Consider the following 13,585-nt stretch of genomic DNA (forward strand, 5'->3'; position numbering starts at 1 on the left):
AACTTATTGCTCCTAGGCTAGGAACTTGTGCAACATGTTACTGTACTAAATACTGGAGGCAATCGAAACATAAAGGTATGCATTAGTGTATCTGAACTTATCTAAACATAGAAAATATATAATAAGAAGAGGCAGAAACTACTTTTTAAATGGCACATCTGTATAGGGCACTTAGCATCTATGGAGCTTGCAGGACTGACTGTTTCCTCACGTGAGTCACTGAGTGAGTGATGAATGAACGTGGAGACCTAGACCATTACAGTACGCTGTTGTAGACTTTAACACCTCACACATACACAACACTAAATTTCTTTAAAACATTTTTCTTCCTTCAGTAATAATTAACTTTAGCTTACTATAACACTTTTACTTTATAACTTTAAAAATTTTTAACTTTTTGACTTGTTATAATAGCTTAAAATATGAACACATTGTACAACTGTACAAAAATTGTTTATTTCTTTATACCTTTATTCTATAAATTTTTCTCTATTTCTAAATTTTTTATTCTTTATACTTTTGTGTTAACAAGTAAGACACAAACACACACATTAGTTTAGGCTTACACAGGGTCAGGATCAAGAAGGTAACATCATTTTAAGGACCATTCTGGTACATGCTGTTTGCCCTTAGCCAAAGCATTATGCGGTGAATGACTATATGTACATACATGTACATATAGAGTATATGTATATATGTGTGTGTATATATGTATATATAGATCTCTCTGTATAAATACATCTGTATCCACAGGATTCACATCCACAGATTCAACCCATCAAAAATCAAAAATATTCAAAATATAAAAAATAAAATACAGTACAAACTATAAAATAACAATACAGTATCAACTATTTTCCTAGCATTTACACATTTACACTGCATTAGAGATATGTGGAACCTATATGCACATACTGCACCATCTTAAATAAGAGGCTTGAGCATCACTGGTATCCATGGGGAATCTTGGAATCAAGTCCCACTGATACCGAGGGCTGATATATATATAGGGAGTAAGAGAGTAAGATGTATTTATGGGTTCAACAATTCCAGGAGACTCTGGAATACCTTCACTGATATGTAACCTATTTTAGCCAGGTGCCTTAATCATTTATTTTCCCAAAACCACTAGCTGCTTCTTTAAACACTCAAAATTCTTATTACTAAACTGTCTTCACACCTGAAGGCAGACATTACTTTTTTCCATTTCTTTCCTATTACTCTATGACACTATCATCTTATGTACTCCCAACTCACTATTTATGTTACACTTTAGTTGGTATTTTTAAAAACATTTGCAGCAGATGTTCTCAAAGAATGTGTATGTGTATGTGTATGTGTATGTGTGTGTGTGTGTGTGACTATTTGCATGTGTATTACAGTTTTCAATATTGTATATCAGATGGCACTCAACAAAATTAGTGAGTCTGGCATGATCTAATCTTCATGCAATGATGACTTTTATATTGTTGATGCCTGTAGTATTATATCTTTATAATGACAAGGTAAAATATTCAATGATATCACACAATTCACTTTGTCACTATTTCAGGATTGTATATCTGATATTATATATGTATTTTATGTCCTGACTTCTTAATCTGTTATACCTAGGAGTAAAGTCCTCACATAATTCTGAGATCATTAACCCTGAGATCATTAAAAACATGTCTCTTATTTCAAATCATTCTGTTCATTGTTATATCTTACAAACATCATGGATACTAATGTATACTAAGTGGTTGCAAAAAATAAATATTTAGCATTGATAAAAATTTGATATTACACTCAACAAAACTTCCTGGTCACATATCAAAATATGAATGAATGAGTCATATTGATGAATGAGTCTCATTTATAGTATGAGAGCAACCTTAAGGATCTCTTCCATTATCAGTTCACTTTATCCTAATTCTTTTCATTCTTCTCTAATTTCTTATGGCACAAAATCCTTAGCCTTTTTCTTCTCTAGTTAGGGCTTTCATTTTTTGCAAATTTCTTGCCCATTTATCTGTGTATATTTGTGTGCATATGTAACATGATCATGAGCAGTATTTTCTAGAACTGATTCAGATTTGAACACAGCAATATCAATCCACTTCAAAAGTCTGAGACTTTTTTCTAAAGGCTTCATTTTCTTGCAGCGGCATTATCAAACCAGTTAACTACTAACATAGTTTGAGGTGAAGTAGAAAGAGCATCTGATAAGTAGAAGAAGTAGTCACAGTGTGTGTGTGTTGTGAGAAAAAGGGACATTCCTATCTGCTCCCTTAAAAACAACGGGCCTGGTGTAATAATTTAACCCTCAGGTTCTTAACCCAAATCATGTTCTGCTATGAGGATTAAGGAGCTAACTTAAATTGGTCTCAGAGACTCTTGTAAATTCAGCCATTCCTTGTTGCTATAACTCTTTATTTAAACTGCAGAGTTTGACTACATCTCTTTGCTGCTTACCTGCTACCCATCATCCAGAAAATAAAGTCAGAGCATCTTAACAGGACATTCAAGGTCCTCAGTGACTGACCTTTGCCTGACTCTCCAGATCTTATCAGTTTTGCTCTTCATTGTTTAGCTATAGACCCCCCACTGAGTTATTTCTTACCTCTCTGCATTTGCTCATGCCCCTCAATTTTGAACATTCTTCCAAGTCAGACACCCTGATTCACGTCTCCTTATCCTTTGTGACGTAGCTTGTCATCAATTCCTCTAGAAAGGGTGAGGGACCCTTAGCACTTAAAGTGCTCCTCTTTGATGCTACTACATACCAAGCCAAGCTCTCCATTGCTGTCTTGTGTGTATGTGTGTATCATTCTTCTCTTGTGTCCCATTCCAAACTCTTTGTTGAGAATTTTCCTTAATTTAATTAGTGTCCTAAGCACCCAGCATATTGCTGATTCCTAGTTGGCTCCCAAGAGAAATATAAACAACTGACCAAGGATTAGTTCCTACAGCAGGGTAACATTTAAAGTTATGATTTCTTAAATATTACACTTCAACAGTTAGCCTAGCAGTTGCTAATATTTACTGACTTCCTACTACGTATCATTCAATCAAGTAAAGCAATTCATTTCTGCTACCTAATTACATCCTCACGACAATCCTGAGAGTTAAGTGTTATTGTAATCCCCATTTACAATTAAGGCAATTTAAGATTAACAAGATTAGGTATATTTCTTACAATTACAAAACTCAATGGTGGAGCCAGCTATTGAACCCATATCTGTGTAGATGAAGAATGCACATGCTGAAACACTATATGTATTGTCATTTGTAGATATATTATTCTCTTTTTGGATAGGCAGTTTTTACATAAGGAAGAATTTTATATATATATAAATAAGTGCAATTTTAATATATATTCAATATTATATAATGTATCAGTACAAATATATTTTTATTTGTATGTATATTATTTATATGAATAAATAAATATATCTAGAGAGATAGATTGGTATATTTAAAATATTTTAGGAAGAGCTGAACTTTTAAACTGCTACTTTTCTCCACTATTCTTAAGTGTATGTGTAGAATACATCAAATGCATTCAGTTTTAATTGTTTTTCCTCAGCTTTAGTACGGTATATTTGATAAACAAAAATTGCATATGTTTATTATATATAATATGTTTTGATACAGCTTCTTGCTGTGAAATGATTAGATCAAGTAAATTATCACATCACCCCCTTCATGTAGCTATTTTCTGGTAGTGAGAACATGTAGAATCTACTTAGTAGTTTTCAAAAATATAACTTTACTATTAACTATAATCACTTCTGTAACTTATTCATGCTGTCTAAATATAACTTCAAACACTTTCCACCCCATTTTCTCATTCCCCCAAACCCTGGCAACTAACATTCAGCTCTTTGCACCTATGAGTTAGATTACTTTAGATCCCACATGTAAGTGAGATTACGTGGCATCTGTCTTTCTGTGCCTGGTTTATTTCACTTTGTGTAATATCCTCGGGATTTATTGATGTTGTGGCACATGACAAGATTTTCTTCTTTTTAAAGGCTGAATAGTATTTCATTGTGCGTGCCTGTGTGTGTTTGTGTGTGTGTGTATCTATCTTAATATTGGTCTGGGCAATGATTTTTCAGACATGACCACAAAAACATGGGGAACAAAAGCAAAAGTAGATAAATGGAACTGCATTAAACAAAGAACTTTTTGGCTGGGCATGGTGGCTCACATCTGTAATCCTAGCATTTTGGTAGGTCAAGGTGGGAGGATCACTTGAGGCCAGAAGTTTGAGGCCAGACTGGCCAACATGACAAAACCCTGTCTCTACTAAAAATACAAAAATTAGCTGGGTGTGATGGTACACGCCTATAGTCCCAGTCACTTGGGAGGCTGAGGCAGGAAAATTGCTTGAACCCAGGAAGCGGAGGTTACAGCGAGCGAAGATTGGACCACAGTACTTTAGCCTGAGTGACAGAGCAAGACTCTGCCTCAAAAAAATAAAAATAAATAAAAATGAAAGCTTTGGGCACACCAAAAGAAACAATCAACAGAGTAAAGAGACAACCTGCAGAATGGGATAAAATATTTTCAAACCATATATCTGATAAGAAGTTAATATCCAAAATATATAAGAATCCCTAACGTTATTTATTTCATAATGTCTGTTTTCATAAACAAACTAAAAATGAAATTATAACTTTGAATTTCCATTTTTAAAATAATATTGAAATAATATTGAGGCAAACATCAATAAAATAGGATCATTTGGTAGTTGGGGTAAAACATTATTTTTGATGCTTTTTTAGGGGAAAGCTGGGGTGTTTTCAATAGTAGAGGTTAACTTCAATTCTATTATTTGTCAGATAATCACTTAATTCCACAGTTTACTTTATGTGCATATACATACAAAGTATATGTTAATCTTCCCATTGAATTTCAGTATATGGTGTTCTATTTGTAAAGACAGCTGTATATACAGTGGTTTGTTTCATTCAATATCATAATTTGACTCATTTAAATTCATATTCAAATATATAGGCCCATTGAACAATACTTTATGCAATTTTGGAGACTAAAGTAGTGGGACAGAGGAATCTGCTTCAAAATGGTAGCTGGAGAAAGTCTTGCCTATTGGCCGGGCGCGGTGGCTCAAGCCTGTAATCCCAGCACTTTGGGAGGCCGAGATGGGCGGACCACGAGGTCAGGAGATCGAGACCATCCTGGCTAACACGGTGAAACCCCGTCTCTACTAAAAATACAAAAAACTAGCCGGGCGAGGTGGCGGCGCCTGTAGTCCCAACTACTCGGGAGGCTGAGGCAGGAGAATGGCGTGAACCCGGGAGGCGGAGCTTGCAGTGAGCTGAGATCTGGCCACTGCACTCCAGCCTGGGTGGCAGAGCGAGACTCCGTCTCAAAAAAAAAAAAAAAAAAAAAAGAAAGTCTTGCCTATTAACTACAAGCTTGCTAATTTTTTTTTTTTTTGTAGGGGAACGTATGTGGGACTGATCACCCAACAGTTTTTCTCTTTCCCGTCACATCTTGTTTTTTTCTTTTTGCTTTTATACCAATATCAGTGTAGCCATTCTCTGGAATCTTCAAAACAGATAATATGAAAATTAGAAAATGTTTACAACAAAGTCAAGAAAATGCACTCCTGGAATTCCTTTTTATTGATAGATAATAATTGTACATATTTATGGGATACAAATGATACTTTGATATATGCATACAATGTAATGATCAAACCATGGTATTTAGAATATCTTGTCACACTAAGAAACTATCTAGTGTTAATCATAGTTTTCTTTGTTTCTAAACATCTGTGGATTTAATTTCTTTGATATGTCTTGAACTATGGATGATGATACACACCCAGAGCACACTCAAATGCACACAAACAAGAAACACATTAAAAGGGGTGGGAGGTGCATATTAACAGCAACAACAACAAGCATTCCAGTAAGTCCCAGAAAAAGCTAAAACTTACTCTATTTTCTCATAGTCTGATGTCAGATGTAAAATGAATAGGTCTGTTCTGAGGTCAGAACGAGAAGAGAAAGATCAACATGACCTCTGGGAAATAAAGGTTATTTGACATCTTTGGGATTATCTGCTAAAGGCATTGGCCACATATCAGAATAAAGACTTGACAGGCAAGGGAAGACTTCATTTTCCCCAAAGTTAAATATAAAGCCAGACACTTAGCCCACACCTCCCCTCAGCTAGAGCTGCTGCTGAAATCAGTAGCCATGATCGATGATGCATTTTCAAAATCAAAACAAGCATCAGTGTCTCCAATCTAATCACATCTTCTAAAACTGCTGCTTCCTGTGGGAATTTAATTGCTGTGACATTAGGCTCCAGAAAACAGACACTACTCAAGGCTACCCATCAGGGCAGGGACAAAAATCAGTAGGATAGTGTCAAAGCTGTTAGACACAAAACCTGTTAAAGACCCCATGTGTGTAATTTTCCTCTCTCCAACTTCAGCAGTAAAATTTAATAGGTCATTGATAACAAGTTAAAAAATGTCCCAGCATTATACCAACTGTGAAAATCATAAAAATATTTTTGTCTTGCAAAATCTCAGCCTTATTTTTTCCATGCTCTGAAATGCACTCTGACACACCGCTATGGCTTTCTTTTGATTTGTTTTTATCTTTATTTTTATAGGAATTTGTGGCAGTTAGAAGGTTGCTTCTTTCCAAAAGCTTATTAAATTTTTAATTAAAATGTTTATGATTAGATATTTCTGCTTACCAATCAAATAGAAAAACAAAAAAAAAAAAATTCCCTGGCAAAAAATAGACAAACAAAAAAACCAAAAAGCTGATCTCGTATCTCATATTCATATCTTTTTAATACACAACACACCCTCTTTCACTCAAAGGTCCTTCAGCCAAGGGAATCACTTTCTTTCTGTATCATCATAAACGTTAGAAGCCGTGTGATACTTAATCTGAATTATCCTCTTTACGTTACCCATATCACAGAGAAAATGAACAAAAATAGGAAACTAATGAAAATTTAATGGTGAAAGCAAAGTAAACTTTAAAACTTTAAAGGGAAAAATGAAAAATCCATAGTAAGATGTAATGTGGAAGAGTCACATGAGTCTAACATAATTTTATGAGGTCTTAGTGAACATGAAAGGATATTTCTTCATATTGTACAAAGCAGCTTGGATACTTGGATAAGCTAAAAACTGAATGTGGTGTTTTCCTTCCCTATTGGAATAGAAGTCGAAAGATTTTATTAGAAAATAAATTGCAACTAACCTTTCTCTAAACTGCCCCTCTTTAATAAGATTCATATTCTAAACAGACATTTTCTTATATTTACAGTTCAGTAACAGGGGAACATGATGCTCCTTTATGACTGATGTAGCAACTTAGTCTTGTAGTCATGTGGCGCTTTGTGGTTTAAAGTTTTTTCATATGCATCATCTTGCTTGGCAATTTCTAAAATTTTGTAAAGTATTGTTATCTCCAGTTTATTGAGGAAGAAATGAGAGTAATTTGTTCAAAAGATCTCAGCTAGCAAATAAAGATCTGAAGCTTTAAATCTGCAAAGTGATTGCAAGTCCAACATTTTTTTCCACCATGCACAGTATTTAATATTTAGATATTTGCTTCTGAGTACTTGCTGACCTTTTGTGACTCATTGTTTCAATTATTTATTGCTGCATAATAAACCATCTCACAAGTTGGAAGATTAAGACAACCACCATTAATTATCTCTCATGATTCTGTGGATGAACCAGGGTGTTCTTTAACTTCCTGTGGTATCATCTGGGGCACAATATGGTTGGAATTTCCAAAAGGGCCTCAATTAAAAGGCTGTCAGTTAGTCTAGCTGCGGACCAGAAGCTCAGCTGAGGCTGTCAGCCTGGGACCTTCCTCCTACTCTTCCTTCTCCTGTTGTCAAGATTCCAGAGAATGCCTAGACTGATAATGGGCCTCCAAATGTGGCTTCTTGGGTTTCTTCACAGCATAGAAACTAGATGTAAGAAGGAGCATTCTAAACAGTAAAGGCAAAAGTAACATGAAGCCCATCCTCACAAATAATAAAGCTTACTTTTACCACATGCTATTACTCACAGCTGGCGAGTGGGGTGGGTGGGAGGGAAGATGGACAGGTTCACTAATAATCATTCTTTGCCTGTGGCTAAGATATTTTCTTGGATACAGGACTTTCACTACCAAAAAAGTACATTCTGGGCAAATCAGGAACTTTGGTCATCCTAGACCGACCAAATTCAATGATAGTGATAATAAGTAGCATTTTTTGACAAGGAGAAAGCAGGTCACATTGCTAAAGCAGAGACAGTGGATATTGTTTTTCAGCTTTGGAAATACAGTCTACTGTAATAGTTGCATCTGGGGGAAATTCTTACACTCAAGGTTAGCTAACGCATTCAATAATCAAATCAAACTAAACAATTATTTACTGAATTATTTACTACATCATTGTATAAATAGTTTTCAAATTAGAAATTTGTAAAAGTAGCAATGAGGACATACAATCTTCCTCTTCTATATACAAACTTCTACCAAAACACCTTTAAGGTCTGGAGAAATAGAGTCCTATTTTTACTTGTTAATACAGTTCAATGACTATTAAATAGATATTGTGGATTAGATGGAGAATATAATCTACATCTGAAATCCTTCTTTTTGTCTTTGTGAAAATGTATTCTGAATTTCCAACCATCATTGTAGATTCTCTTAATATACGTGTTGCCTCTTTATTGGAAAATAACTATAAAAGAAAAACCTAGTGATTCAAGCGTGCATACATAGCTTAATAAAAGAGTGTTTTCAGTTTAACACTTTCCATGACAACATTGTCCAACAGAAATTTATAGTTTACTTTTTAGTTTAATCCTAAAAGTCAGATGTTGTTAGAGGCTGTCATGTTGAACAGCAATTCGTTTATCTACTCGCTTTTTTTTTTTTAACAGACTTTAAGTTCACAACAAAGTTAGATGGAAGGTAGAGTTCGTATATGCCTTCTAGCCCTGACACATGTGTAGCTTCCACAATTATCAATATCCCCCATCAGAATGGTACATATGTTATTATTACTGAACCTACATTTACCTATAATTACCAAAAATCCATGGTTTACATCAGGGTTCAGTCTTGGTGATGCACATTTTATAGGTCTGGATAAATATATAATGACATCTATCCAATATTACAGTATCATGCAGAATCATTTCACTGTCTTAAGCTGTAAATTCACTGTGCTTCAGCTGTAAATTCCTCTCTCTCCTCTAACACCTGGAAATCACTAATTTTTTACTGTCTCTATAGTTTTGCTTTTTCCAGAATGTTATATTGTTGGAATCATAAGACATGCAGTCTTTTCAGATTAGCATCCTCCACTTAGTGACAAATATTTAAGTTTCTTCCATGTCTTTTCATTGGTTGACAGCTCATTTTCTTTTAGTGCTAAGTAACATTCCACTGTTGAGATGTATTATAGTTGATTTACCCATTCACCTACTAAAAACATCTTGATTTCTTCCAAATTCTGGCAGTTATAACTTAAGTGGCTAATAACATCTGTGTTTAGGTTTTAGTGTGAACGTAAGTTTTCAGTTCATTTGGGTAAATACCAAGGAATGCAACTGCTGGATCATATAGTAAGAATACGCTTAATTTTAAACTAAATTCTGGAACTCTCCTCCAAAGTGGTTGTACTATTTTACATTCCCACCAGCAATGAATGAGGGTTCTTATTGTTCCACATTTGTACCAGCATCTGATGTTGTCAGCTGTGTTAGTCTGTTTGCAGGCTGCTAATAAAGACATACCCAAGCCTGGGTAATTTAAAAGGAAACAGTTTTAATTGACTCACAGTTTCACGTGGTTGGAGAGGCCTCACAATCATGGCTGAAGGTGAATGAGAAGCAAAGTCACGTCTTACATCGTGACAAGCCAGAGGGAATGTGCAGGGGAACTCCCATTTATAAAATTATCAGATCTCATGAGACATATTCATTATCATGAAAGTAACATGGGAAAGGTCCTCCTCCATGATTCAATTACCTCCCACCAGGTCCCTCCCATGGCACATAGGAATTATGGGAGCTACAATTCAAGATGAGAGATTTGGGTGGGGACACAGCTGAATCATACCATCAGTGTTCTGGATTTTGGCCATTTTAGTAGGGATGTAGAGGTATCCCATTGTTGCTTTAACTTGTATTTCTCTGATAACATATGATGTGGGTCATCTTTGTATATGCTTATTAACCATCTATATGTGTTCTTTGATGAGGTGCTTGTTAATGTCTTTGGTCATCTTTAAATAAGATTATTTTCTTAGCTTATCTTAAAACAGTAGAATTTTAAGAGTTTCTTATAAATATTTTAGATAACAGTCCTTTGTGAAAAAATATGTCTTTTGGAAATCCCATCTCCCGGTCTCTGGTTTGGTTTTCTATTCTCTTGCCAGTGTATTACACGAGCAAAAATTTTTCATCTTAATGAAATCCAATGTATCAATTCTTTCTTGTATTGAGAGCCTTTTGTGTTACATCTAAAATGTCATTGGTAAACCCAACATCATGTAGATTTTCTCCTATATTACTACTTAAAAGTTTTATAGTTTGCATTTTACATTTAGGTCTCTAATCCATATTGAGTTTAGTTTCCTGAAAGGTATAAAATCTATGGCTATATTGTGTGTGTGTGTGTGTGTGTATTTTCAGTTTCAATATCATTTGTAGAAAAGACTCTTTTCACCATTTTATTTCCTTTGTTCCTTTTTCAAAGATCAGTTGACTTTATTTCTGTGGGACTACTTCTGGGCCCTCTATTCTGTTCCATTGATCTCCTTGTCTACTCCTTCACTAAAACCACAATGTCTTTGTTACTGTAGCTTCACAGTAAGTCTTGATTGAAGTTAAATAGTGTCAATCCTCCAACTTTGTTCTCCTTCAACACTGTGTTAGCTACTCTGGGTCTTTTACCTACCTGTGTATTTTCTTTATTTCCTTTTCTTATTCCTTAGCTAGGTCCAGTGCAACACTGAAAAGCAGTGATGAGAGGGGACATCCATGCCTTATACATTATCTTAGTGGGAAAATTTTGAGTTTCTCACCATTAAGTACACTATTAGCCATAAGGTTTGTTGAAGATATTTTTATCATATTGAGAAGGCTTTCTCCTCACTCCTAGGGTACTGGCAGTTTTAAACATGAAATGTTGTTGGATTTCATCAAATACTTTTTCTATATCTATTGATAGGATCATATCTTTTTTTTTTTTACCTATTGATGTGATGGATGTCATTAATTGATTTTCAAATATTGAAACTGTTTTGCAAACCTTGAATAAAGCTCACTTGGTCATGGTGTGTAATTATTTTTATATAGTGTTTGATTCCATTTATTTCCATTTTGATACGATTTTTGCTTCTAAGTTCACGGGAGATGTTGGTCTCTGGTTTTCTTCTCCTGTAATGTTGTATCCGGTTTTGGTATTACAGTAATGCTCATCTATTTATAGAGTTAGAAACTATTCTCTTTGCTTCTATATCCTGTAAGAGACTGTTAAAAAATGATATCATTTATTCCTTTAATGTTTGGTAGAATATACCCACGAACCCATCTAAGCCTGGTATTTTCCATTTGGGAAGATTACTAATTATTGACTCAATTTCATCAACAGTGATACACCTATTCCGATTGTCTACTTTTGGTGTGTGCATTTGGGCAGATTATGTTTTTCAAATAATTGGTCCATTTAATCTAGGTTACCAAATTTGTGGACATAGAATTGTTGAGACTATTTCTTTATTATCCTTTGAATGTCCATGAGATGCATGGTGATAACTCCTCTTTGATTTGTTATATTAGTAAACTGTGTCCTCTGTCTTTTTTCCTGACAAGAAGCTTATCAATTTTATTGATCTTTTCATAGAGTTATTTTTTGATTTCATTAACTTTTCTCTATTGCTTTATTGTTTTCAATTTCACTAATTTCTGCTCTAATTTATGTTTCTTTTTTTTTTTTTCCTAATCACTATAGATTTAATTTGTTATTCTTTTTCTGGTTTCCTAATGTGGAAGTTTAGATTATTATTTTCAGGTTATTTTTCTCTTATATGTTCAACACTATAAATTTCCTTCTAAGCACTCCTTCCATTACATCACATAAAATTTGATCATTTGTGCTCTAATTTTTATTTAATACAAAATATTTTAAAATTCTTCTTGAGGATTTTTTCTTAACCCATGTGTCATTTAGAAGTGTCTTGTTTAATCTGTATATATTTTGGCATTTTCCAACTCTCTTTCTGTTACTGGTTTCTAGTTTAATTTTCATTGTAATCTAACAGCAGGTATTACATAATTTCTATAATTCAAAATGTGTTAAGATGAGTTTTAAGACTGAATGTATTCTGTCTTGGTGAATATTCTACGTGAGCTGGAGAAAAATGTATATTCTGTGAAATAGTTGATAGATGTTAATTATATCTAGTTGACTGATTATTTTACTGAGGTTAACTGTTCTTACTAATTATATGTGTGCAGGATCTATTCATTTCTGAAAGAAGGATGTTGAAGTCTTCAACTACAATAGTGAATTAATCCTTGATGTTATATTAATTTTGCCTCATGTATTTTGACATCATGCTTTTAGGTGCAAATGTAGTAGAGATTGTTGTATCTTCTTGGAGAATCAATCCCTTTATCATTATGTAATGCCTCTCTTTATTTCTGATAACTTTCCTTGCTTTGAAATCTGTTCTGCCTGAAATTAATGTAAATACTCTCACTTTCCTTAGATTAATATTAGCATGGTCTGTCTTTCCCCTGGCATTTACTTTTAATTTATATGACTCTATGTATTTAAAGTAGGTTTCTTGTACATAATATATGGTTAGGCATTATTTTTTGATTCACTCTGACAATCTGTCTTTTAATTGCTGTAGTGAGACTGTTGACGTTCAAAGTGATTATTGAGCTGGGCATAGTGGTACATGCCTGTAGTCCCAGCTACTTGGGAGGCTGAGATGGGAGGATAGCTTGAGCCCAGGAGTTCTGGGCTGTGGCGAGCTATGCTGATGGAATAACTACACTATGCTCCACATCAATATGGTGACCCGGGAACAGGATGCCACCAGGTTGCCTAAGGAGGTATGAATCGGCCCAAGTCAGAAACGGAGCAGGTCAAAATTCCCATGCTGATTAGTAGCGGGTTCATGCCTGTGAATCACCACTGCACTCTAGTCTGGGCAACATAGGGAGATCTTTTCTTTTTTTTAAGTGATTATTAAAATAATTGCATATAACATTTGTTATTTTGATCTGTTTGTTGCCCTGTTTCTTATTACTATTTTTATCCTCCAATTTTTTTCTGCCTGTTTTGGTTTTATTTTAGCATTTTATATGATACAATTTTCTCTCCTTTCTGAGCACATTTTTCTTACCTCTTTTAGTGGTGGTTCCAGAGTTTGTGATACTTTTACAACTAACTCAAGTCTACTTTTAAATAACACTATGTCACTTCAAAGGCAGTGTGACTAGTTTATAACAATAAAGTAATCCTAATTTCTCCCTCTTGAGCCTTGCATTATTTCTTCCATTGAATTAACTTATACA

The sequence above is a fragment of the Rhinopithecus roxellana genome, chromosome 3, assembly GCF_007565055.1.
Source record: "Rhinopithecus roxellana isolate Shanxi Qingling chromosome 3, ASM756505v1, whole genome shotgun sequence".
Classification (NCBI taxonomy): Eukaryota; Metazoa; Chordata; class Mammalia; order Primates; family Cercopithecidae; genus Rhinopithecus; species Rhinopithecus roxellana.